Source organism: Chelonia mydas, chromosome 2 (genome assembly GCF_015237465.2).
Source record: "Chelonia mydas isolate rCheMyd1 chromosome 2, rCheMyd1.pri.v2, whole genome shotgun sequence".
NCBI lineage: Eukaryota > Metazoa > Chordata > Testudines > Cheloniidae > Chelonia > Chelonia mydas.
The window spans coordinates 183313602-183340276 of record NC_057850.1 but is presented as its reverse complement, the minus strand read 5'-3'; the positions used below and the strand labels follow the sequence as shown (position 1 = coordinate 183340276).

The 26675-nt window shown below is 49.9% G+C and overlaps 2 long non-coding RNA genes across 2 annotated transcripts in view; both read left to right on the top strand.

Moving 5' to 3' along the window:
- Positions 1-26675, top strand: part of LOC119565379 — a 99255-nt gene that overhangs the window by 24865 nt on the left and 47715 nt on the right. The window lies entirely within an intron of this gene.
- Positions 10878-11960, top strand: LOC122464667. Its single transcript, XR_006288916.1, has 2 exons — positions 10878-10920; positions 11687-11960. It is a non-coding gene; the product is annotated as an uncharacterized LOC122464667 (long non-coding RNA).

The window sequence follows — 26675 nt, the reverse complement described above, 5'->3', positions numbered from 1 at the left end:
GAATCTTCTGATGCTTCCCCATCTGTGGGGCACAGGCATGATCCTGCTGTTAAATCACGGGTACAAACTATGCTCTTCCTGTGTGAATTTAGGCAAATCAATACAGTTCTCTGCTTCTCATTCCCTAAGTGAGAACCACACAGCAGGAGGAAATTAAAACATAGCTGCCCATTTACATCAGCTGAGGATCTGGCTCCCCAGCTATAAACTACAGACAATAATACTTAGCTCACAGAGGTGTTTCAGGGTAAAGTGCTTTAAGATCCTCAGCTGGAAGATCCAACAGGAGAGCAAAGTACAGTTATACCCTCAGCTCTGCAGGCAAATTCATGTCCAGCATCTTTTGGCTGACCCATACTACAAGTTTGCATGAGCCGAGTTATTTGGTATGGCGGGAGCATCCATGACTGAACAGATGTTTATTGCTAGCTTGAAGAGGACAACACAGTTCTAGAATATGTTCAGGGGAATGTGTTGTAGCGCCCTAGGGAATGATGGTATAGCCTTGGTCACAAACTGAAAGGGGGGAAGAGAGAGAGATTATTCGGCAGTAGTAGATTTATACTCACCATGCTCGTAAATGCCATCTGCAGTCAGATCTTTATTCAGTCTTGAAAACAACACTATGAACTTGAGAGGGAATAAGGTGGATAAGTGACATGTAAAATACAGACCTTGAGACAGGACTGAGATGAGTGGAAAACCGAGGCATATTCACAGAAAGCCTTCTCAAATGAGCCTGCAGGCCAGATCCTACTCTCCTTCCTCACATGAGTTGTCCCTTTGAAATCCAGGGGGCTCTGTGGGTGAGTAAGATGAGCAGGATTTGACCGGGCAGTTTTCAGTTATATTTGCAGCTTCATTTTCATAACGCAAGTTTTCCAAAAACAAACCTCTCTAAATATGCTACGGCATTTACATTTGCTTTTAACAGCATACTGGCTGCAGCTTTTCAAGTGCTCTGTGCAGGGTAAACATTTTTAATGGCTAGGATTACTTCTGTTTCATTTTTAAGAAGCTGTACAGTCCCTGGGTTCACACTTTTTTCTTTAAAAACTGTTAAATGAATCTAACATAACTTTCCAAAAGCTCCTGAGAGTGAAAAACAATTGTCTCAAATTATGTGTCACAACTAACAAGGAAATCCACCTGTCTTCCTTAACAGCCTCTACTTTAAAAACACCTCCATTTTCTGCAATGACTAGTTATCTAATCTTTTTCGTTCTCTCTGGGAAATGTCTTTTTCTATAGGCTGTGATCTCTACTTGGGATTAGTTTCAATTTTAGTCATTGATGGCCAGGAACCATGTAAAACCCAAGGGTGGACAGGAATGGGCCCAAGGAAACCTGTGATTTGCACCAATTAACAATCTTACATTCAAGCAGGGATAAACTAAGGTAGTGCAAATCATGGCTTTCCTTGTCTACAGTTGACGTTTGCACCAGTGCAGCTATATGTCAATGAGTGAATCCCAAACACTGCGAAAACCTAGAGTTTTCCCCTTAAATACTATTAGCCAACTCAGATGGTGACCACACACTCACTGGATCTGTCCAACTATGTTGTCATCTCTGCTGACTCATAAAATTGCTCCTGATTTTTTTATTCGTGGGTGGTAATCCATCATCCAATCCCCCATAGTATTATCACAAGCTATGCTATTAATATTTATTGTGTGTGGCACAAATATATATATATATATATATATATATATATATATATGTGGCAAAATACTTTGTTCGCCTCAGTAGGCTCAGTCCTTTTTAGCCTTGGAGACTCAGGTTTGGGGCAAGGTGAATCCTTATAGGTGGCACAGGGTCCTGCTACCCCTCTCCCAGTCCCTTGTGCTTGTTTTCCTTCCCTTCTGGGGAGTGAATGCAGCCTCCCTACTGGGAAGGTCTGGTGTCTTGCTGCAAACAGCCTACTGGCAGTTTCCCTGCTCCTCTCACTCCCTCACTCTCCTCCTCCTTCCACCCAGGGGAGGGTTTAAAAAGGTCCCAAGTAGTTGGAGTCAGCTGAACCTAATTGGTTCCCTAACACCCCCCTTTCCAGCTGAACCTTATTGCCCCGTGGTTCTCTCTCCTCAGGGGATAGGGAGGGGCCTTTTAATCCCCTTGGACTAATTACTACCCCCCTTTTGTAGCTGTTTGTCCTGGGTTTACCACAATATATAACATTACCATTATCTTTAGGTCTAAAATCTTTTATGCTTGCTCTCAACCCGAAAGTGAAGGTTTGAAGAAAATCTACTCAGCCTTTTTGTCATTAGCCAACAACACTTCTTTCATGCATTATTTGGATACTTTTTTTCACGCAACTCAAAATAATTTTGTTCTAAAAGTACTAACTTTGGAACTGATCTGGCCATGTTTTGTTTTCACGGGGGGCTACTTATGTGAATATTTGTAACTTCCGAGTAAGGTTTGCAGAATGGAGTCTTTGCATGTATATCACTACAAGATATGAGCTTTGACAAGATCAGGTGAAAAAATAGATTAAAAAATAACATTTAAAGTAATGAAAAATATACACTTTAGTAATTTTAATCATATAGAGCAACAGAGGCATGCAGAATTATGTAGCTCCCTGGAGTTTATGCATTGAAATACCTTCAGTAGATTACTTTTTATGATTCTATCTATGCTGTGGTGCATTTAGTTGAATTTGTGACCCCATGCTTAGTTGAGGCTCACAGCTGTAGATTCAGATTTCCTCTTTTTTTAAAAAACAAAGAAGGAAACGTGATAGACCCAGGCCAGTTGGGTACACCAGAGTAGCCTTATTGGGATCCAGGAAGTGGGTGGGCGAAAGCCCGCCCACTGCTAAAGGATCCCCCCCCCAAGCCTAAGCGGGGGGGGTCCACAGGACCTGGAAAACCAAATAATTACGGGGGACAACTAATGAACAAACGGGGACCGGAGTGTGGTCAAAGGGTCAAACGAAGGGAACCGGATGGGGACACCGAGCAGAGGACCCCGGACAGCGCCCACTGCTCCTCAAAGGTGTCAAGGGAGTCAGTGGACGCCGCCCAGAGGAACTCTGCCCGGAGGCGTGAACGGACAGAGGATCGGAAATAGGCCCCACAGTCACAGGAGACTCCATCGGCCAACCTCCTCACCCCGCTTTTAGAGATGGCCACTTTAGCCAGGGCCAGGAGGAGGTTGACCAGGAGGTCCTGTGACTTAGTGGGGCCATGGACAGGGAGTGCATAGATAAGGAGGTGAGGGGAAAAGTGCAACCAAAATCTTAACAAAGTATTTGTGAGGAGCCGGAATAGGGGCTGCAGCCTGGCACACTCCAGGTAGATGTGCGCCAGGGTTTCCCTCACGCCGCAAAAGGGGCAGGTGTCCGGGATTGGGGTGAACCGCGCCAAGAACACGCCCGTGCTCACGGCCCCATGAAGGAGCCGCCAACTGATATCCCCGGCGGGCCTCGGGACTAAGGTGGAATATAGGCTGGCCCACCGGGGCTCCTCACCCTCTAGAGGTGGCAGGAGGTCCCGCCACTTTGTGTCAGGGCGGGACGCGAGGGTGAGGACGTAAAGGGTGTAGAGCACGAGCATGTAGAGATGTTTCTTTGGCACGGTCTGGAACCAGACCGGCTGCAGCTCGCGTAGCCGGCTCGCGGTGAAGGGGTGGGGGGGGGGGCGGTTGGGTCCATGGGGCAGGGGCCCGATGAAAAGGTCTGGAGGGCCTGGGGTGGAGGGTGGGTGGGGCGCACCCTCTCGCAGGACCCAGTCGAGGTAAACCCGAGCAGCGGGTGGCAAAGCGGCCCTCACCTCCTGGAGTACGCGCAGGGGAGTACGAGGTCTGGACAGCCCCATGCGCTGAGTGAGCGTCAGGGGATCCAGCCAGTCTCCCCGGTCGTAGTCCAGGAGGTCTCCGACTCTGGTAACTTCTGCCAGGACCAACCTCTGGCGCACCGAGGGGGACTCCGCCACCTGCACACGGAGCTGGGGGTTGAGTAGCAGGGGCTCCGCGAGGAGATCTTCCCCCACGGAGGCCGCCACAGACCTGGTCGCTGTGAACAGTTTCCAGGTCCGGAGGAGGTCCTGGTAGAAGACCGGCAGTCCGGAGAGGTCTCGCGGAAGACCTCTCGGATGGAGATAAAGGAGCTGCCGGTCATATCGGAACCCTTGGAAGTGGCGCAGGAAGGCGTGCGCCAGTACACTCCACGCCAGACTACCTGCACCATAAAGGAGCCTCTGCAGGGCCTGGAGGCGGAAGACATGGACCTGAGTGCGGAGACACTTCAGGCCCTGCCCTCCCTCCTCCGGGGTAGATGGAGAACCCCTGCAGAGACCCAGTGCAGTCCTGACCAGAAGAACTCCAGAATCAACTTCCGGAGGTTGGCCAGGAAATCCGGGGCTGGAACCAGGGTGTTGAGCCGGTACCAGAGCATGGACAGGACTAGTTGATTGAGCACCAGTGCCCGCCCTCGAAGGGACAGACACCGGAGCAGTCCTGTCCATTTCCGGAGCCGCTCTACCACCCTGCCCTCTAAACCGTGCCAGTTCTCCAGCGGAGACGGATGCATGGCAAAAAGGTGAACGCCCAGATAAAGCAGTGGACCCGCGCTCCACTGGATGGCTTGAAGCGCAGGTGGGAAGGAGCTCGCCTGCCGCCAGTCCCCTACCACCAAGCCAGAGCTCTTGACCCAGTTGACCAGGGTGGAGGAGGCTGCCGAGTAGACGGCCTGGCAAGCCTCCACCCGCGCCAAGTCGCCCGGGTCCTGGACCACGAGGAGCACATCGTCGGCGTATGCCGACAGGACCAACCGCAGCTCCGGCTCCCGTAGCGCCAACCCCGTCAACCTCCTGCGGAGGAGACAGAGGAAGGGCTCGATTGCCAGAGCGTACAGCTGGCCCGAGAGGGGGCACCCCTGCCGTACTCCTCGCCCGAAGCTGACCGGTTCAGTCAGGGTCCAGTTGAGCCTGACCAGACACTCTGCGGAGGCGTACAGCACCTGGAGAAAACCCACAAACTGGGGTCCGAAGCCAAATGCTCGCAGAGTGCTCAGGAGATACCCGTGATCCACCCTGTTGAACACCTTCTCCTGATCCAGGGACAGGAGGGCGAAGAACAGACTGTCCCTACACCCGAGTTCCAAAAGGTCCCGGACCAGATACAGGTTGTCGAAGATGGTGCAGCCCGGGACGGTGTAGGTGTGGTCTGGGTGGATCACGTCCGCCAGCACGGACCCTAGCCGCAGCGAGATGGCTTTTGCTACGACCTTGTAGTCCGTGCTGAGGAGCGAGACGGGATGCCAATTTCGTAAATCACGGAGGTCCCCCTTCTTCGGCAATAAGACGAGCACGGCTCGCCTGCACGAAAGAGGGAGGACCCCGCTCTGCAAAGACTCGGCCCAGATGGTGACTAGGTCTGGGCCGAGGATGTCCCAGACCACGCTGTAGAACTCCACGGTCAGCCCGTCCATGCCCAGAGATTTATTGGTGGGCATGCGGCGGAGGGCTTCCGAGAACTCGGCCAGAGTGAGGGGCAGCTCTAGCCGGTCTCGGTTGCCCGTGCTGACCATCGGGAGTTCGTCCCAGAGCACTCTGCAAGTGTTAGGATCAGTCGGATCCGGGGAGAAAAGGCCTGTGTAGAAGGCCCTGGCCCTCCCGCACATCTCGACCAGATCCGTGAGGGGGGTACCGTCCTCTGCGAGGAGGCAGGTGACGTGCTTCTTGGACCCCCTCTTTTTCTCCAGGGCGTAGAAGAAGCGGGAACCGCGATCCATCTCCCGAAGGAGGCGGATGCGGGATCGAAAAAAAGCACCCCGGGCCCGATGGTCCTCAAGGGCCCGGAGCTCCTCCCGCTTCTCCCGGCATGCCCCGCAGAGGGATGGATCCTCGGGGCTGGCGGCCAGACGCCTCTCCAGCTCTAAGACCTCCCGTTCCAACTGCCCTATCACCGCATCCCTCCGTCGGCTAGCGCCCCGGGTGTAGTCAGACGAGCCGGGCGCGCACCTTCCCCAGGTCCCACCACCGCCGCGCCGAGGGAAAGGCACGCCGCTGCCCTTGCCAGGGCGGCCAAAACTCCCAGAAGGACGCCACGAAGCCCACATCCTCCAACAAACTGTTATTAAAATGCCAATAGGCCGGCCCCAGCCTCTCTGCGCAGAGAGAGACCGTCACGGTGGCTAAGTGATGATCGGAGAATGGGGCCGGCCGGATGCTGGAGGAGTGGGCCTGTGAGAGATGGAAACGTGATAAATAGATGCGGTCCAACCGGGAGTGGCGCGACCGATGGGCCTCCACCCGGACAAAAGTGAACGTCGAGACGTCGTCCGGGTGGTAGTCGTGCCAGACGTCCACCAGGGAGTGATGGTCGACTATCTCCCGGAGGACGTCCGCGGCGGCTGGACACTGCTTGGTCCCCAAGCGGTCCCGCTCCTCGAGGGTCGTATTAAAGTCCCCGCCCAGGACCAGGCACTCGTGAGGATCCAAAGTGCCGAGGAACGCGGACGCCTGCTGAAAGAAACACAGCTGCTCCGGGCCCGATGTCGGGGCATAGACGTTGACAAGATTGACCACGAGCCCCTCCAAACGGACCCGGAGGTGCAGCAGGCGGCCGGGCACAGCCTCGGCGACCCCCAGCACCTCGGGCCGTAGGTCGGGGGAGAACAGGGTCTCCACTCCAGCCGTACGAACTGTGAGATGGCTAAAGTAGACCCTGTCCCCCCATTCCAGCCACCAGCTAGCTTTGGCTGCCAGATCCGTATGGGTCTCCTGCAGGAAAACCATGGAGTACCCCCCTCCCAAAGGAAGGGGAGCATCTGGCACCTGCAGAGACCCATCCTACAGCCCCGGGTGTTTAACATGGTGATGGTGAGAGGTGCTATGAGGAGGGCTGGGGGGGATCCTCGCCAGCAGGGACGCTTGCGGTTCCCAACGGGCCGCGCAACAATCCGTGACTTACCCCGTAGGTAAGTAGGGAGTCACGGAAGAGGCAGACCCGCTGGTAGGCCGCGGCGGCCTGCTTCCCGGTCCTTTTACCCTCCCCCATGAGGGCCCTCACGGCCCGGAGGATTAGATGGAAATCCCCCCCATCGCTGCAGGGCGAGCTGCACCTTATTACGGGAGCCCCGGACATCCTCAAGGAACTCCCGCAGCTCCTCTCGCAGCCTATGGGGGGCCGGGGTCACTAGCCCCCGGCTGTCCTCCGGAGGGACCACTGACACAGCCCCATGGCCCACCGAAACGGGCAGGCAAGGGGCAGACCCCCGACATGGTGCCTGATGGGCTGGCGCCACGCAGCCCCCCTCGAACCCTGGCTCGATTGGGGGCGGTGGAGGGAAGGTAGCAGCCCCTAGTGAGTCAGGACTGGGGAATACAGAAGCCGCTCCCTGGGAGCTATCCTCTAGGAACGAGGAGATAACGGCCCCAGGGGCGGCAAAGATAGCACAGGAGGTGGGGGGGACAGGGGCGGGGTTGACATCAGGGGTAGGGCAGGGATCCAGAGTAGGGGCAAGGCAGGGGTTGGGTGCAGAGCCAGGGAGAGGGGCAAAGGCAGGATCCTGGGCCCCAGGAGCCAAGCCATTGGGAAATGGCCCCTCTCGATCGGGCTCTGGGAGCGGGGCAGGGGGCCCTCCGTGATGCTGGGCTCCGGCACCACGGCAGGCGAAGTAGCCACAGCATCGTCAGTGGGATCCCCGCCTGGGAAGGAGGTCGGTCGCCCCACGCCCTCGAGGGGCAGCCCGTGGGGCTCGGGTCCCAGCTGCACTGCGCCAGCGGTCGCCTTGGTGGGCTCGGCGGCCAACAGGAGGGTGCCACCCATGGCCGGCTAGATGGAGGAGCCCAGGGAACCCTCAGAGGCGGCAGCAGAAACAGCGGTTAGGGGAAGGGAGCAAGGAGAAGGCGAGGCCGGGGTGAGGTCGCTCAGATCGAGGCCCGCTAGCAGAGGGTCGTCCTCCCCCTGGGTGACTGGCGTCAGACCCAGGGCCTCGATCTCCTCATAAATGGAGGGGAGCTCTCCTTCTGCCACCACGGAGGTCTCCCCGCCAGTGCCCGAAGCGACGCTCACCCCGGGGCTCACGGGGGTTCCGGATGGTAACGGGGCAGGTGGGGCTCCATCGGGGGCCTTGGAGGGAAGGGACTCCAACGGAGGGACGGTACTGCCCTCCCGTGCTGCCACGTTTTCCCCAGCTGGCACCAGGGGATGGCACGTGCCCGCGGGCAAGGCAGAGGGCTCGGCATCGGCGCCCCCCTTTCTGGTCTTCCGGGGGGCTTCCGCGTCGGTGGAAAGGAGTGGAGCTCGAGCCCTCCGCTTGCCCCGCTTCCCCTGGACTAGGGCCCAGCCCTCCATGGCCTCATCGGGGGGCTGGCTGACAGGGGTTGGGTCGGGGGGCAGGGACGATGGCTTAGAGACCGTGGGAGGCAGCGGTGGGGTGGAATGAGAGAGGGAAGGTTCCCCCTGGGGCGGGCCCTCTCCCATGCTTGGCGGTATCCCTGCCGCACCCTCCTCAAGGGGCCCCGCCAGATTGTAGGCAGCAAAGGCAGGGCTCTCCTGCTCGTCTGGGGGGAGCGCCTCTTGGGCCCGAGTGGGAGCAGTGATTGACTGAGTAGGAGGAAGGGCGGCTTTGGGCGCCGGGCAGCCAGGGGCCCCGGTGATGACGGGGCCGGTGCTCCGCCGGGGCCCGGGGGTCCCGGATGCCTCTCCGTGCCAGGCCAAGGGGCAGTCCCTCCGGACGTGCCCCATCGCCCGGCAGCGGTAGCACCGGGCCTCCCCCGTGGAGTAATGCACCCGGTAATGGGCCCCCTGGTAGGGGATCAAAAAGGACCCCTCAAGTGCCTCTCCATCACGCGCCGCCGGCGGCAGTTGCAGCTGCACTTGCCGGCGGAACAAGAGGACGTGACGGAGGGCGGGGTCCTTGCAGCCCAGCGAGAGAGGGCTCAGAACAGAGATGGTCTTCCCCAGGGTAGAGAGGGCAGGTAACAGGGCGGCATTGGGAAGGAAGGGAGGGACGGAGGTCAGGACTAGGCGGACGCCCAGCGGCTCCAGGGGAACGAACACGCCCCCAACCGCCAGGCCCTTCTCCACCGCCTCCTGGGCAGCGGCTTCCGATGCCAGGAAGAAGACCACCTTCCTGTACATTTTGGAGGCCGCCACAATGGCCGTGGGCCCCAATGCCCTGGCCCTTCCCGCCGGCTGGGGGGGGCTCCCCCAGAATCGGCAGCGGCGGTGGCAGGTGGTTTGGCAGCAGCGGTTGAGGTAGAGGCTTGGGGGGGTGACGGAGGGGCAGGCGGGGGAGGGGTATCTAGGGCTGCTGGAGGGGCCCCACCCATCGTGTCCTCCACCATAATGAACAGGGAGGGAGGGCAAGACACCAGAGAGAGGAGGGGAAAGGGGAAGTAGGTCAACCACCCGTCCCCGCTAGGCTGCAGGCAGGGGAAGAGGGCACCAAAAGGGACAGGCTGGACGGGGGGCTATCAAGGGCTTGTGGGGGACAGTCACCGACTCAGGGTAGGAATCCGGCTCCTCTAGCTGCACTAGGGGAGGGGGGTCATAACGTTTGGGGAGTGCAGTGAGATCGGGGCAAACTCAAACAGGGGAAGGACACAAGCGCGTGGGAGGGGGCATAGGCACACTGAATAAGGGGCCAATCAGGGCAGGGGTACCACGTGGGGAGGGGGCAGAACCAGGCTGGAGCCAGGACAGGGAACCAAAGGGCTAACTTCAGAGGCAGGGGCAGGGCAAACAAACAAAGGGCTGTAGAGGGAAAAGGGCGGGGCAGGCAAACAAACTGAAGCCAGCGAGGTGCTCGGGTAAAGGGGAGGGCAAAAAGGCTGCAAGGGGCAAAATGGGGCAGGGAGCCAGAGACAAAGCTGGGGGCTTGCTGAAGGGGGTCAGTCCAGGATGGGGCAGGGGGGCATGTGCACCCACATGCGCTTGCAAAGAGTCAGTGCGCCTGGCTGCTGCTTCAGGCCCAAAAGGTGGTGAAAGGGGGCGGCAGGCCAAGCAAGCAGCGGAGTCCCAGAGGCAGGAGCTTGAGGCAGATGGTAAGTGTCCACTGGGGGTGGTGGAGGGGGCAGCGACAACGGTGGTGGTGGGGGTTGGGGGGGGGGGGGTGGGACACAAAGATGGACTGGGGGGCAGGCTCCATGCCACACCCCGTGTCCCCACAAACACAGTCAGAACCCCCACCACAAGAGCACAGTCCAAAAGTTACTCAGCCTTCAGGCCCCCTCCACAGTGGTCTGCAGAGTCCTTGTGTGCTCCCCAGCAGCAGATGGCCTCGTCCCCTCCTCCTTCGGGTCCAGCAGCTCCCAGGCAGCAGCAGCCCCAGGCAACAGCCCGGTGGCCAGGTAGGCAGAGAGGACCCCTCACAGGTGGTGATGGTGGTGTCCACAGCAGCAGTAGCAACGGCTGAGGTAGGGGTCCTTCACTCCCCCCCCTCTGGGGAGTGGGCAAGCATCCCCCCCAGGGCTGTAGTTGGAGCAGTAGTAGCAGCACCCAAGGGTGGGTGGGGGAGTCCAGCAGCTAGCCAGCAATCAGGTAGCAGAGAAGGGGGGGTGGGTGGTGTCCGGTCCAGCCAGGGGAGCAGCTGGAGCAGGGGCAGTGGCAGCAAGAGCCCAAGGCCCAGGAGCAGGAATCTCCCTCCACACCAGTCGGGTTTAGCAGAGGAGCCTTATTGGGATCCAGGAAGTGGGCGGGCAAAGGCAGCTATACTAGCCACTGGATGAACAGGTTTCTGTTCCCTGACTGACCAGAGCAGGGGCTGCTCCAGGCTAATGAGAACACCTGACTCCAATTAACCTGCAAAGAGTCAGGTGAGGCCAATAAGCTAATGTGACCACCTGTCTCTAATTAAGGCCCCTCTGATAATATAAAAGGGCTCACTGCAGTCAGGCAGAGAAGAGCTAGGGGAGAGGAAGTGTGGTTGGAGGGCTGGTTAATGAAGATACCCTCAAGTCATTGGTAAGGGTGAAGAAGGCAGAAGCAGGAGAGCTGTGGGGGAAGTGGCCCAGGGAAATGTAGCAACTCTGGCAGTAAAAGGTGGGCTGCCAACAGCTGCTACCGTTAGGGTCCCCAGGCTGGAATCTGGAGTAGAGGGTGGGCCTGGGTTCCCCCCAACCTACCACTACAGAAACACCTCCTGGGAGGGGAAAACAGGCCCCTGTCAGGACAGGAGGCTGCACTGTTTTGGCATGAGGCTGTAGGAGCAACAGAGACTGTGGGAACTCTCTCACCGACCTCCATTGCTGGCTTATGATGAAAAGGGCTCAGTAGACTGTATCCCTGGCCCTAGAGAGAGAAGGGCTATGTGGAGGGTTGCAGTGAGCCTCTGAAGGTTGGAGCTCTGCCACAGAAATTAAATGCCTAAAACTATATTAATGTCACAATACAGATGGGAATTTTACAGTAGTAAAAGGAAGCAGATTGAAATTCCCCATCCCCACAGAAATGCTAAGGCATAAATATTAACACCAGAGAGTGTCATATAAAAATAGTACATGTGAATGGGGTGCTATTTTACAGTTCTGAGAGACATCAGATAATTGTAAATTCAGATAATTCCACTGGAGCCGATGGAGTTATCTGGATTTATGCTGGTGTAACTGAGGAGCAAAAAACGATGTGACAAATACATCCTGCCTTGGCTGTGTGTAACATGTTAGCCACAGCATTGCTCTCGGGGGGTGGAGTTATTGTTATTTCACGTAGCTTAATTTAAAATGTTCAGAGATGTTTTAGATGTTGAAGATACTGACTCATTTGACTATAGCAAGCCCTGAGACGAAGAGGTGACAAGCAGCAGGATGGCTGTTAAGTCAATCAGAGCCAACTACTTCATCATAATCAATTTGATCCCCTTTTGGATGCTTGTCTGTAATGATGCAGTTTGAAGAAAAATACAGCAGTGAGAATCCTGTCAATCAAACCGCTAGAAGTGTGATTTGACCCTTTCCAATTACTATCTGTCATTATCCCAGCCAAAATTAAACAATGTGTCCTTCCCTCTGTTGCATTTTGTTTGTTCAAAAGCTTCTAAGCAAGTGGGAATCTCCCAAGTGAGCTGTGATTGACAAAATTATTTTCGGAGGGCCAGGTTCTAATCTCAATCACACTGGTTATGATTCCTAGGAATCCCACTGAAACTGATTTGCACCAGGGATAATTGCAAGAAAAATGTGGCCATCCCAGTGGTGTCATTTAGCTAGTGATTGCCTTGTTTGCTCTTAGTATCGATTTCCAAAATGTTACTGTAAATCCTTTTGGGATGCACAGGGGTAGCTAAGCTGGGCTGACTGCAGCAGCCTTGGGCACCCCAACAATTACTTTTAACAGTAAATATTTTCAAGTAAACAGTAAAAAGTCGTTACAAAAGGGTGAGTTAAAAATTGAATTTACTGCTCGCCAAGAGAGATGGTATGTCACAGAGACTCATCTCCACTGCAGCAGCATGTGGAAAATAATCAGAAAAATCTTAACCCTCATGCCAGGGAGAGGGTGGGAGAGAACTGGGCACTTACCAGTGGCTGTAGCTCCTTATTGAGTCAGTCTGTCAGTCACTGCACTGGTGGCTTCAGGTGACCGTGTGCTCCTAGGACTTTAGCAACTCCTGGAAAGTGTTTGTCATTCAGTGCAGGTCTAGGAGAGCGTATGGCTCCAGGACTCTGGTTGGGTGAATCTGCGACTGCCTTTTTTTATCTATGGCTTCAGTCAGTTGCAGCCTCATAAATGTGGCAAACCAACCCCTCTCCTCACCTGGAGTTTCAGTAAGCCACACCCTGATGGCTTTTTTGTGCAGCACAAATGTCCTTAGTCTTTCCCCTCCCCCCTCTTTGGGGTAAGTAGTTGGATCCCTGATGCCTGAATGTTTTTCTGCCTGTTAGCATCTGTCTGCTCATACAGCAGCTAATGCAGGGCAAACCAGAAATGCCCAGTGCCATGGCTGCCCCCTCCACAGGCAATGGTGAGAATAACAGAGCCTGAGGGAAGGGTGAGAACAAATGAGTTGCAGCCATAGTCCTGACCTCTCTACACTGGCCAGTTCATCTGGCTTGGAGTGCATGGGAGCACATCCTGCACCTGCTGTGGGAGGCCCTTTTTTGTCCTTCCACAGGGGCTCTTCTGTACAGAGTATGGCCAGGCAGGGAGGCTAGTCCAAGCTGTTACAATGTCTGCTTTCTTCCAGCATACTTGACATGTGTACGAGGGTTTGCCAAATTCTGGTGGACAGGCAGCAGTGTGATTTGCTGAGGGGAGGAGTGGAGCACAGACCCAACCCTCGCCCCCTTACTGGGGCTCGGCTCAGGCTGTAACATGAACTGGAGATGACATTGGTTAAGGAACCCATGAAACTTGACATAATAGCTGTTGAACTTGTCGGGTACGAGCAGCTTGATCATTCAGAAAGTGGATATGAGAACTGCAGGGACAGAAGACAATGGCTGGTCTTGTACTGGGCCTGGAGGGCTGCATTCTGCTCACTGAATTCTGCGACCTGAGCCTGCAGTTCCCCACCAATGTCCAAAAAGGTGGATTGGGCTCCTGCTGTTGCCCTTCTGTAGGGGAGCTCCATGCTATGGGGCGAAGGCCTCTCCTGCCTTTTGCTGGGCTGCTCAAACTGTTACACACCGAGGTGCAGGCATTGCAAGATAGTGGTCAGAACAGGAGTCTTGCCTAGTGGTCAGAGCAGAATCAGAGTGCAGAACCTGCGGTGTGGTCAAAAGACAAGCCAATGGTCAGAGACAGGAGTCGGGATCCAGAATAGAACCAAAGGGCAGATCAGGTGTCATAGTCAAGAGATGAGCCAGGAATCAGGAGTTCTGAGGAAGGCAGGGACTAGGGCAGGAGCAGAGACCGGCACTGGTACAGGAAGCAGGTCTGGCGCAGCTGCAGGCATGGAACGCACTGAGCAGACACTGTGCTGCTGTTGCTATCAGACTTTAATAGAGATCTGTTGGCTCTTCTGTCCAATCAGGGAGCACAGTCACTCAGTGAGGGTTCATTGGGCCCAGCCAAGTTCATTGGGTTGCTAGGCGACCATGCAAGGAGCCACCTGAGTTCCTGACAGTGTTGCCCCTCTAATGTTTAATCCATAGTGAAGCTAAAAGCCTACTACCGCTTCCCGCTAATGGAGTTGCTTCTTTAAAGTGGTGGATGTCCGTACATTGGTGAAGATGACACATTCAAACCCCACTGATGACCTTAGCTGCTTTCTCTGCATTACTGTCAGCCTTCTAACCTCGTCATCCCCCTTAACGTTCTATAGAATTTATTAGAAAATGAACTTTTCTGTAGCTGTTTGTTCCTGTACCTTGTTCACTCACTATTTCCAATAGGTGCAGAAGATTTAATGTTTTATCATGAAGATACTTCTTGTAAAAGTATTCTGTGATGAACCAGCATTTTGAGTGATATTGTCAGAATAATGACACATTTATAGGACCCTTGGCAGTCCAGATCTAGTATAAATTTCATTTCCCTCTATCAGGGTAGCAGGGCAGTTTTGAAATCTGCCAGCATCTGCACAGGAAACCCATGCACAAAGGCTGTTGAGGAGATGTACTGAATCTATGTATTCCCCAACTGCCCAGGTCTCACCAACTCTCTGGCCAGTGGCAACCACTTCTGAGGCCGGACTGGCTCCCTGAAGAGGGGAGTTTCTTGTCACCACAATCTTCTTCCTCCCCCATCCCAGCAGATTTTCTATCTCAGAGTCTCTATTCATGGACACAATCTGACTTCTGGCCTGCGCAGGTTTTAACCGGGAGGGAGTGGAGAGGAGCGGGAACATGGCGCTCTCAGGGGAGGAGGGGGGGAAGAAGTGGGGCTGGGGTGGGGATTTGGGGAAGAAGTTGGAATAGGGGCAGTGAGGGGGCGGAGTTGGAGCAGGGACTTTGGGGAAGGGGTTGGAATGGGGCGGGTGGGGTAGGGGTGGAGCTGGGGCAGGGCCGGGGATAGAGCGGGACCGAGCACCCACTGGTGCGAGCAGAAGTCGATGCCTATGGTCAGGGGTGTGAAAAAATACACCTCTGATGGACATAAGTTTCACCGGCAAAAGCGCCGGTGTGGACAGCGCTATGTTGGCAGGAGAGGCTCTCCTGCTGATATAGCTGCCACCACTCATTGGGGGTAGTTTATTTATGCTGGCAGCACAACTCTCTCCCTCCAGCAAAGAGTGGCTACACAGGAGACCTTACAGCAGCACTGCTCTACTGGTACAACTATGCCACTGTAAGGTCCATAGTGTAGATATAGCTTTAGGTTCTCAATGTTGGCACTTATGTAGTTTGCTTGTTCACTGACAATGTGAGCTTTAGGGTAAATTATCCCCAGGACAGAGCACAATGTGACATTTTAGTAGAACAGCTGCTCATTTTCACTTGCTCTGTAAATCTTTTTTTCCCCTAAAAATCCATTTTGCCGTATGAACAATATTAGCATGCTAAGTAACGTAAGTGATAAGGTGGGGGAGGTAATATATTTTACTGGACCAACTTCTGTTGGTGAGAGACAAGCTTTCGAGCTACACAGAGCTCTTCTTCAGGTCTGGGAAAGGTACTCAGAGTATCACAGCTAAATTCAAGATCGAACAGATTGTTTAGCACAGTGCGGGCTCTGGGAGGGAGTTTGGGTGCAGGGGGACTTGGGGTTGGGGTGCAGAGGGGGGTTCAGGGCTGGGGTAGGGGTTGGGGTGCGGGAGAGGTTTAGGGTGCAGGCTCTGGATGGGCACCACTTACTTCAGGTGGCTCCTGGGCGGCGGCACAGCAGGTCTAAGGTGGGCTCCTTGGCTGCCCTGGCCCCGCACCACTCCCAGAAGCTGCCGGCGTGTCTGGCAGCGGCTCCTGAGGGGGGGGGCAGGTGGCTCCAAGTCCATGCACTGTTTCTGTCCGTCGGCACTGTCCACCCAGCTCCCATTGGCCGCGGTTCCCCGTTCCCGGCCAATGCGAGCTGCGGGGGCGGTTCCTGCAGATGAGGGCAGACCTCCAGATGACGGAGACCCCCTGATAACCTCACCCACCCAGGACCCGCTGCCGGACAGGCCAGCCGCTTATAGGAGCGACAAGGAGCCAGGGAGCCTACCTTAGCCCCACTGCGCCGCTGGAATGTTAGCAGCCGATCTCCCAGCTGGGCTGCCAGAGGGTTGGCTACCCTAGACTGTGATCGCGACTGAACGTCAGAGGCTCCACGATGTACCAATCGATCACGATCTACTGGTTGGTGACCGCTGGTTTAGCATAAGCTGTTAGCACATATTCTAAGGGTCCATTCAAGGTGACGTGGCCCATTAACACCCCTGTAGTCATAGACCAAAAAGGGGGGTTAATTAGGTTACAGCTTGTTGTAATAAACCATAAAATCCAGATTCTTTATTAAAACCATGATTTTCAGTCTCAGGCAAAGTTATGAATTTAAGCTCCTAGATCGTCTTTTGAAGGTGTTGTGCAGATTTCTTTTGAGGACTGAGAGATCAGATATGTAGTAATCACTTTGTGCAAAGGGTGTTTTTGTCTTTTATCATTTTCCTGTCTGAGTTCATAAGTTTAGTGATTGTCTGGTTTCACCCACATAGTTATTGTTGGGGATTTTAGTGCACTGAGTGAGGGATACTACATGTTGTGATAGGCATGAGTAGGACCCGTGGATCCTGAAAGGTGTGTTGTTGTGGGGGTATTGGTCATTGTATCAGTGGAATATGTCTTCAGGTTTTGCACCTGTTGTTCTGGCAGGGTTTGGTGCCACTTTGAGTTGGTGTGGCCTGGTCTGTGGGGAGCTGCTTCTCACGATGAGCTTGGAGAGATTAGGGGTTTGTTTGAAGGCCTGAAGAGCAGGTTCAGGAAAGATTTCTTTCAGGATGGAGGTCCCATCGAATATGGATTGTAGATGTTTGATGATACCCCCTATGGGTTCCACGATGGGGTGGTGGGTGACAACTAGGGGTGCGCAGTTGGAGTGGATTTTATATCTGTATTGAAGCAGGTTCTCTCAGGGTATTTGGGTGGCCTGTTCCCTGATGTGATCTGCTTTTCAGGTGGAGTGGCCATGTTTGGTGAAGGCGTATTAAGGTGTATATCCCAGACTTTCTGCTTGGAGCATTTTCTGTGGTATCAGAGGGACAGCCAGTAAAGCTTGCTTTTCTTACATTTTATTTGTGTCGTTCTTTTTGTTTAATTCACAGCTGGAGATAAGGATGTGTCAGTAATGAAAGAATGTAGGAACCGTTCAGCAAAGCACTGAAGCACATGCTTACTGTCATAAGAGTTCAACATGTGCTTAAGTGCATTGCTAACTTGGGCCATAAAGCTTGTTACCAGACGTTAATCCCACTAACTGTGAAGTAAGAAATCTACATGTTGAAACAATCCATTCTGCTTGTACGTGAAATGCTCTCACACCAAGTACCAGAATTTTTAAAAATCACTTATAAGTACAAGTCCATCTTCCATTACATGGTGAGAGGGATAAATGAAATATCTCAGCAGTTTTCTGCTTGGAGAGTTAAAGTTCTCCAATGATTGATAGAAGTCCGACAGTAACTAGTTTGAAATATTAGGCTTCCCATTTTAACACCTGTACAAATGTTCTCCCTTTTCAATAGGGTGGCAACCACCAGCAAAACGCTCAGAAATGCCAGCTGTATTTCAGGAATAACTTCCAATGGATGTTTGCTTAAATTAAAGATTGCAGGATTTGACCAGCTATTATGATCTGTCTTTTACCTGAGATAAACTAACACAATCTGCTGTTGTGGGGGGGTTGGTTTTTTTTGTTTTTGTTTTGTTTTGATTTTGTACAGCTTTTTCTCAAAAAGAGTATTTTGTCCCTTGACTGTTGAACGACCTGTGATCTATGACCATAGTGATTTTCCATAGCTTTGAAAATATGCTGGTATTTTTAATTATATTTTTAAGAAACACTATTATTCATATGTGTATGAAAGCACTGAAATTACCACTGCTTGAACACCCGTTAAAGCTATGCAATAGTTATAAAGTATTTACAGTACTTTATAAACACAGGAAAGAAACTTTCACTGGAACACCAATAGTTCACTTGTATGCAGAGATTGCTCAATAGCCATGTTGTTCTGTAGGACCGGTCAAAAAATTTCCATCAACATTTTCTTCAGCTAAAGTTCTTGATGTTTTTGTCAATAAAACAAAAATTAGTTGGCTGAAAACTGAAAAATATTATCTTGTCGCCATTGAAAAGCTTATTTTTTCTTGGAAATTTTTGATAAAAATAAAAAATCATTGAGATTTTCAGTTGGGGAAAAAACATTTTCTGACCAGCTCATAATTATAAAAAATGCAACTATGCAATAGGCTAGACTTTACGGATATGTATCATTAAAGGATCATTCTTATCTTTTTTCAGATTTATAAGCAACAAATATACTTTCTAGATACTCAGTTTTGGTTTAAAATGTTTAACAGGGCTTTAAAAAATGCTCTTACGTTTAATGTCCATTACAAAAAAAAAAAAAAGCTGCAACAGTTGTAAAATGAAGGATTATTTCTTCCACACTTGATCGCTCTTCTCTGTAAGTAGACCCACTGAAATCAATGGGAGCTCTTGCAGAGTCGGGTATCTCTCTAAGTAACTTACCGTGTCACAATCTGGTATATACTTGGCAGAAAAATTCAGCAGTTCTAATGTGACACTAAAGAAAGGGAAAAGGCCATGTTCCTTTTTTCTGATTTGGTTCCTTTTAAACCAGAGTAATCACACAAAAATAGAAATTCTACGGATATAAATGACAAGAATGATTCCTTTCTATAGACTGAGTGGAAGATAGCAATTGTCGAGCCTCATCGGGTTTGAGCCAGTCTGGAGAAGTCCACCCAAAACTGGATCCATATCCAAACCTAGTGAGGTCCCCATCCCTCCTATCCTTCTCTGTCCTGGTACCAACCCAGTCAGGCCAATTGCCTTTGTCCTTCCCCTTATCCCTGCTTCCTCTACCCCAGCCTACCTGATCTTCTGCTCCTTCCTCCAAATACATATGATTTCCTCCCCATTTCCTGGCCAAATATTGTCACCTCTATTGCCCTCATGCTTCACTTTCTCCATCTCCTTTCCCTCATGTTCAGCTCCACAGTGCACAAGAGTGGCTTTCAGTGGCTTCTGTATTAAATCATGGGTAAGACCAGTAAAAGTTTTAAAGCAAAACTTTTTTGATGGAAATTTGGTTTTTGATAAAACAAAAATCTCCATAGAAAGCGTCTGCTTTCTGCACAAAATTTCAAGGTTTGGGAGGGTGCCGGGAAGGGGGTTGGCAAGTTTTCTGGTTTTCAGTTGAAAAGGTCTCCGTTTATCCACAAAAAAATGATTTTTGAGGTGGGAGGGGGAGAGAAATTATCTGATCAGATCTCCTCATGGGTCAGAGGCATCTGAGAATGGACTGAATATCGCTCACCCAAGGAGACCTAGGACCATGAGACATTTCAATGCAGCAATTGATGGAAGCCCAGCAGAGCCTGCCAGGAATCTGACAGCTCCCTGATGGGGGCCCTGTGGGGATTTCGAGGAGGGAAAAGAAACCTGGGGGTGGGAACAGAAAACAGTGGGAGTTTACAAGTCTAGGCTGAAGCATCTGGCTGGTTGACTGTAAAGGACTTGGAAGGGGAAGAAGGGGGAGACAAATTTGGGTACAAAAGAGTATTGGATGGGGGTGGGAGGGCTCTTTATCAAAGGTTCAGTTCAGTTTGGCAGAAGGATTGAGGTTCAAATGGGTGTGTATATTTTTCTGGTCCCATTCCCCACCCCAATGGATTCTGTTTGATTGGGATAGCACTGATGCTGTGAAGGCACAGACTGTTCATGCTGATTGTAAGTACTGAGGTGCTGGTCACTTAACCAATAATGATAAAAGCACAGGACATTTCCTGGGGATTAATGATCATCTGAAAGGAAAGGAATCCACAGTCCAAGGTACCGCTGAAGGCCGCTAATCCGTATTGCTGAGGTCATTATTGCTATTGTAAACGGCAATGAAAGGGGATGGACCCTTGGATTGCTATGGCCCCAATCCAAAGCCCACTGAAATAAATGTAAATCCTCTTGTTGATTTCAACAAGCTTTGGATTGGGCCGTATGTTAACCTGCTAGGATAATGACTCATCTCAAGACATTCCATTTAGTTGACTATCCAGTTCATCTTTGTTACCATATTGGTACTACATGTAAAGTGCCGTCGGAAGATGTGAAAGAAAAATTCAAGCTCCTTGTGTTTGTAGAAACAGAGAGGTCACAGACGGTCACAACAGAGCTCTATACTGCTGAAAATACAACTAAATTCAAAAGATTCTAATCAAGATAGAACAGAGATTAAAGTTATTAGCACATAAGTAATAAAAAAAATTATGCACTGACAATTTCATTATTTACCAGCATATTATTTTATTATTATTATTATTGCTGAGGTTATGTTTTATTCTTATTTAGGCAATGAGAGCTTATTTAATATTTAAAAGTGGAACACTACATTATGCAACATAATGGATGTTTAACTGAAATCCACTGCAATTATCCTTAAACTTTTAGGTGTGATTTTAAAAGCATCTTGCTACTGTTTAGTTAGAATACTAATTTCACTAAGATATTTTTCTTAAAATGCCAAACATAAGTTAAAGGGACACTGTCAAATGTTAGGCCAAACTGTGATCTATAGTATGTAACAAATAATCTGATAGAGGGTGGCCTCTGGATTTTCTCTTTTTCTCTGTCTCTTTTTAAAATCTATCTGTTGCAAAGATCTTTTTAAATGTGTTGTTTATGTAGGGCCTAGAATAGATGCTGCAAAACCCAGTACTGCTAACCTCAAACACTCAAAAACCTGTATCTGCCCCCTGCCCCCGAAATAAAAATCATGACTTTGGTTTAGAAATCATGAGATTTGTTCAAAAAAAATAAATGCTGGGCTTTTTATTTACCTTTTCATTTTTGAGCCTGTAGGGTGCACTTATTTCATATTTTCACACTTTTCTCTGCAAGAATGAGGGGTAGGAACTCTTTTTAAAAAATAGGAAAGCTGAGATTCTCCTGCAAAACCATGATTCCGGCAGCTGGGACTTTAAGAAAAACATTAAAAACTGTAAGTGTTGGCAACGCTGAAAAGCAGCCATCCAGCATCCAAAGCACAAAATTATTAACAAAACTCTTATTATCAGAGCTGTGCTGAGGTTGTCAGTTATGTTATTAATAAAGCTGATATACAAATGAGAAATGCAGGTTGTTTTTTTTTAAAAAAGTGTTTTCCAATTGAAAAAAGCCAATATCCCAGAGCTTCAGCTGCACCAGTGCATCAAACTACCGGGGGCTGGTTTGCCCCTTGGTATAATGTAGAGTAGACTCTGGGCTCTTCTAAATTACTTTGGCTTGTAACGGTCCCTAGTGGGCTGTTATACTGACTGGGGGGAGCACCAGAGTATGCCCTGTGCTCTGGCCACACCCCCTACATCAAATGGAGATGTGGCTAAGAGGGGGTGGCAGCTCCACAACAGCCACTTGGGCAATCCCCAGCTGCTCCAGTCAGGTGGCTTTGTAGCCCCTTTGATCTTTGGGGTGTTGCAGAGGCAAAAAAGGGGGCTCCAGTTCATAGTTTTAAAAAAGCTATTTTTAAGCCAATACAAGGGTTTTACAGATAATGTATTTAGAAACAGGAGATTTATACTGTTAACGTTGGATGAAATATTCTTAATTAATGTTTATGGTGCTGTTTAAACTGAACAGGAATCTAACCATGCAATCCACAAGACTGGAGTGTTGCTACATATCAGGCCAAGGTGCTCTGCAATGAGGATAGTGACAACCTGTTAACCTATCTGGTTTTCCATTCCTCCATTAATAAATGGAGGCAAAGCAGCCCCCTAATGGAAAACGCAGCAAACAAAAAACAAATAGTCCAGAAAGATGTAACAAGAACAGCCATCAGTCAAGTGTCATAGGGCCCAATTCAACAAAGTATTTATGCACATGCTTAACTTTAAGCACATAAGTAATTCCATTGGTGTTAATGGGACATCTCATGTACCTCACGTTAAGCACATGCTTAAGTGCTTTGTTGACGTTGGTCCTTTAAGAACTGATGATCAGCAGCAATGGAAATGAGAGAAAAGTGAGTGGTACTTTTATTACAAAGAGGGTACACATTACAGCACAACACAAGCCAGTTACCTAACAACACAATGCCCGTTACTAGCCTCAAGGATTTACACATATTTAGGTAGCAGTAACAGTAATGTGCAGGTGTTTTTGCTGGGGAGTCAGAGGATGTGACTAATGATTCTCTCCCATCAGGGTTTACTCTGCATAGGGTAGAATTTAATTGTTTTCTTTTTCTTTTCTTTCTTTTCAAAACTTGACAGTGTTCATTTAAATTTCTATAAATGTTACTGAGTATTGGTTGATGAAAACTTGCTGACATATTGCACAAAAGAATTTAAAGCTTTGTAAAATGATGAAGTTGTGAAGCTTCAGTGCATGCCTTTGCTCCATTTTGAGATTGTCTGCCACTGACATGGGGTGTGCACATGAGTGGTTAAGCTGGCAAAACTTATGTCTTTTTTTTTTTTTTTACATTCTTGAGCAACAAAAGTTTTGCCAACAGAAGTGCTAGTGCAGACATGGCCTAATATAGTGACGGGTTATGGAAAACCTTATTCACCATACTTATAGTTCTACCAATCCCAAAAGACCGGACACATTGCCCACCAGGTCAATTAATATTTCAGATCTCACCCAAATACATGCTTACAGCTGATCCTTATTAACTAAATTTAAGATTTATTAATAAAAGAAAAAAAGAGAGTTATAGATGGTTAAGAGATCAATATACATAGAAATGTGTATTAAGTCCTTAGGTCAGTTTCATAGCAGAGATGGTGAGGCTGCTGATTCATAAAAGTCTTACTGGATTCAATTTAAAAGGTTATAGTCCAATAGGCAGTCCAGGTGCAGAGTTTGTTCAAATTCTTCCATGAGAATTCCAGGGTAAATCCAGAGTAAACCTGGAGACCTGTCTTATGGCTTAGACCTTCCCTGTCAAAGTTTAAGCAGACCTGAGATAAAAAGGATCAGGCCTGAAGCTTCTTTTATAGTTGAAGCAAGCAGGGTGCTGACAGGTAATTCTACTATGTTTGATCTCTAGTCAATGGGTCCTTTCTCAGACAATACATTAAGCAACAGCCATTCAAATTACTAAGACAGTTCATTATATCAGACAATTAAGCGGAAGACAGTGTAAGTAATATTATTATTTCCTGCAGTATCTTATATCTTTGACCTTGAGTCAATAGAATACAGTAATGAAACATTAAAAGACAGGAACAGGATTTTACCATCTACAGGCTAATTAGATCACATTGTTAAACTTCTAAGAAGATATAGGTAAACACAGACAAATACACTTAGCATCTACTCTTAATTCTCTAACAATACAGGCAAACAATTTAAGATTCAAGTCTACTTAACATGGCTTTGTTACTGTCTACAAGAAATGGTCCCGTTTACCATTTCAGTATCCTGTTAGGTTGTCACACACCAGGTGACCTGTCTGTCAGTGTCACTACCATGCAATCTGTTTTTAAGCAAGAAAAACTCCTGGGCCATGTCTACAATACAGAGTTAAGTCTCCTTAAGTTACATCAATGATCATAAGCCACTGTAATGACATTGCTTGTGCATGTTCACACGATGAACATGTCAGTGGGGCGCATCCACAGTTGGTGCTCTAGCACCAACAGAGAGAGCAATGCACCATAGGTAGCTATCCCTCAGTGCACATCGCCACCTTCTCCCGCTAGTTATGGGAATGGGTCACAGTGCATTGTGGGGGCGGGTTCGCCATCCCATGATGCAGTTTTCTCCATTCCATAATTCCAAGGGCTTCCAACTATGTTTTGTGCCATTTTTCAACTGTCCTGGTAAACTTTGCGCTCGCTATCTCTGCCTGAAAGCATGGATCCTGCACTGCTCTCCAGTCTTGTGATGAGTTATGAACATGAGCAGCTGATCCTGCAGTATTTCATGAGCTGCAAATCTGAAGAGGAATTTGTGGTGCCTGCCCTGCTGTATGCTATAGAAAGAAACAATTCAAGACTGGTGTTGGCATTCACAGCAGCTGCACACGGTGGACCGTCGCTATTGGACTCGGGAAACACCCACCAAGTGGTGGGGTCAGATTGTGATGCATGTCTGGGATGATGAGCAGTGGCGGCAGAACTTTCGTACGCCCAAAATCATGTTCCTTGAACTCTGTGCGGCGCTCACCCGCACCCTGCGGTGCAAGGACACCAAAATGAGAGCTGCCCCAACAGTGGAAATGCATGTGGCGATCGCTGTGTGGAATCTGGCAGCTCCAAACTGCTACCAGTGAGTCACAAATCAGTTTGGAGTTGGGGAGTCCATGGTGGGGTTTGCGGTGATGCAAGTGTGCAGGGCCATTCATCGTGTCCTGCTATGAAGCACGGTGATTCTGGGTAATGTGCGGGAAATAGTGGATGGCTTTGCAGCACTGAGATTCCTTAACTGCAGCAGGGTGACAGATGGCGCACACATCCCAATTTTGGCCCCAAACCACCTTGCAATGGAGTACATCAACAGAAAGGGATACTTCTCTATGGTATTGCAGGTGCTGGTGGATCACTGGAGTAGTTTCAGTGACATCAACGCAGGATGGTCAGGGAAGGTGAATGATGCATGCATCTTCAGGAACACTGGCCTATATAGAAATCTGCATGTAGGGTCTATTTTTCCAGCCCAGAAGATTCCAATAGGGGATGTGGAAATGCCCATAATGATCCTGGGAAACCCAGCCTACCCCTTACTCCTGTGGCTCATGAAGGCCACTGGGCCAAGTTCCTCTCCAGTACTTCTCCATTGATTTAAGTGTTCTGACGCATTGCTTTTAATTTCCCCTTTTGGCTTTGGTGGTCAGAAGTAAAAGTGATATAGGCCAAGATTTTGAAACCTGGGTGTCTAAAGTTAGCCTCTTAGGATAAATCTACACAGCCTGTGGAAATGAGTCTCTGAGCCTGGGTCAACAGACTTGGGCTTGTAGGGCTCATGCTGCTGTGCTAAAAATAGCTATGTAGACATGGCAGTTTGGGATGGAGCTCAGATTCTGAAGGCCACAACTTCAAAGTGCTGCTACACAGCTATTTGTAGTGTGAGCCCAAGTCTGTCGACACAGGTTTAGAGGCTCGCTGCTGGTGGCTGTGTAGATATATCCTTAAAAGCACATTTAAGCACTGATATTAAGTGGCTTGATTTCAAAAGTGCTGAGCACCCAGGAGCTTCCATGCAAGCTTTTGAAAATCAGGCCACATGTGTAGGTGTCCATATATGGAAATAGGAACCTAACTTCAGGCACCCACATTTGAAAATTTTGGCTTTATCCTACAATGAAATAATGGAGGGGATGACTATGGTACGTGTTGGGGGGGGGCATCAATTTGAATGGCACAAGTGTATGTTCAAGTGGGTGAGAAGGAACTACATCACCACAGATAGCAATGCATCAGTGAAGGACCATACATGGGATGGAAAACAACTGGGGCTCTCCTCAGAGATTTTCCCACTTCCTCAAAGGAATCTTGTCAGACTGGTGTAACAGGTGAGTGAGTCAGCAAACCTGGCTGTGACAGGTGAGTCTGTGCCAAATTAGATCAAGTGTTTAATTTTGTCTGTGCTGTGTAATCCTTATGAATCGAGCACCTACTAAAACTACACAGGAATTAGCCTGGTTGTAGGGGGAAACCCGTGAGAGAAGCGAACAACAGTCATGATGCAGAGAGCTGAAACTACACCACCAAGCATATACACGATATTGGCCAAATTCTGCCCTCGTGTGCACTCAACTCACTGGGCCCCTTGTGAATGGTTCTGAATTTGGCCCATCTGATGGAAACGTTTCTTTCTGTAACACCAAATTTTAAGCAGCCCAGAGCCTACAGATATTTTTAATTATTCTCTTTTTCCTATTTTGTTTCATCAGACAAAATTCAGTGCACCAAATCCTACTCAGAGTTCTGTTCTGTTACCCTAGTGTAAATCCAGTGGAGCTACCCCAGATTTCTTTTGTTGTAACTGGGAGCAGAATCTAGCTCATAGTTCTTACCTGTCTTTATTCAGGCAAAAGCCCCAGTGAAATCAATTGAGTATTCTGGCTGACTGAGACTTGGAGATAGGACACTTTTACGAAAAAATGTGATGGATAGGTGCTAAGCAGGGAAGTTTTTCTAGACCTTTGCATCCAAATTATGGCAAAGTCCCTGTCACGCTGTCTGGAGTGGCTTATGACCATAAGTGTCGATGTCAGGGCAAACTGTCAAAAACAGGGCAGACACCCCAAACTGGTCGTATATTCTCTAAATTAGATTTCACCAACTGAGGGCGAGTCTATACTTAAAATGCTGCACTGATTCAGCTGCGCCACCGTTGTGCTTTAATGAAGAGAGTCTAATCCACTTCCCTGCAAGGCGGTATGTTGGCAGGAGAAGCCCTCCTGCCGACGTAGCCCTGGGTACATCAGCGCTGAGGTTGATATAACTATATTACTCCGGGGTGTGGATTTTCACACCCCTCAGAGACGTAGTTATACCAAAGTAATGCTGTGTAAACCTGCCCTCAGTAACAAATATGAACTCCTGGATCACTATGAGAGTCTCATCAGGGAGTCACAGAGAGTCCCCTTCAACTCTCCAGTCTATCTTGCCTCC